This window comes from Eleutherodactylus coqui, unplaced genomic scaffold (genome assembly GCF_035609145.1).
Source record: "Eleutherodactylus coqui strain aEleCoq1 unplaced genomic scaffold, aEleCoq1.hap1 HAP1_SCAFFOLD_901, whole genome shotgun sequence".
Lineage (NCBI taxonomy): Eukaryota > Metazoa > Chordata > Amphibia > Anura > Eleutherodactylidae > Eleutherodactylus > Eleutherodactylus coqui.
Genome location: NW_027102269.1, coordinates 7000 through 7500, shown reverse-complemented (window position 1 = coordinate 7500; position 501 = coordinate 7000).

Here is a 501-nt window from a genome sequence, read left to right as displayed (position 1 = left end):
CCCGGGCGGGCAAGCCGGCCAGCCTGCTGGCCCCGCGGCCTGCGCAGGCGGAGTGCGGGGGGGACTCTTGCTCTCGGTGGCTCTGCCCCAGGAGGGTGCGGGGTGGCGGCAGAGGGGAGGCCGCCGCGGGTGCTTCGAGTTTGAGAAATACTCACTTGGTCAGAGACCGCACACCGCTCGTTCCCTTATATGCAAAAAAGGTGTTCGTCCTGACGTTTTGCGAGGCCTTATTTTACCGTCGTCGGCGCTATCAGGGGAAACACGCCCGCTCCTTCCGTCTCCCTGGAACCGCGCCTCGGCCCCGAGGGCCCAGGTTCAACCTCATACCGGTTCTCACGACATGCATCGACACTCGGTGCAACTCCAGCAGCCGCAGCTCCCGCCGGCCCGGCCAGCCAGGTACGCGCCCCTGGTCGGCGCCTGGAGCGTTTGCACTTTGTCGTTTTTTTCTCCAAGACTCCTATCTGCCAACTGCTGTGGACTTCAGCGGTGGCTGCCGCG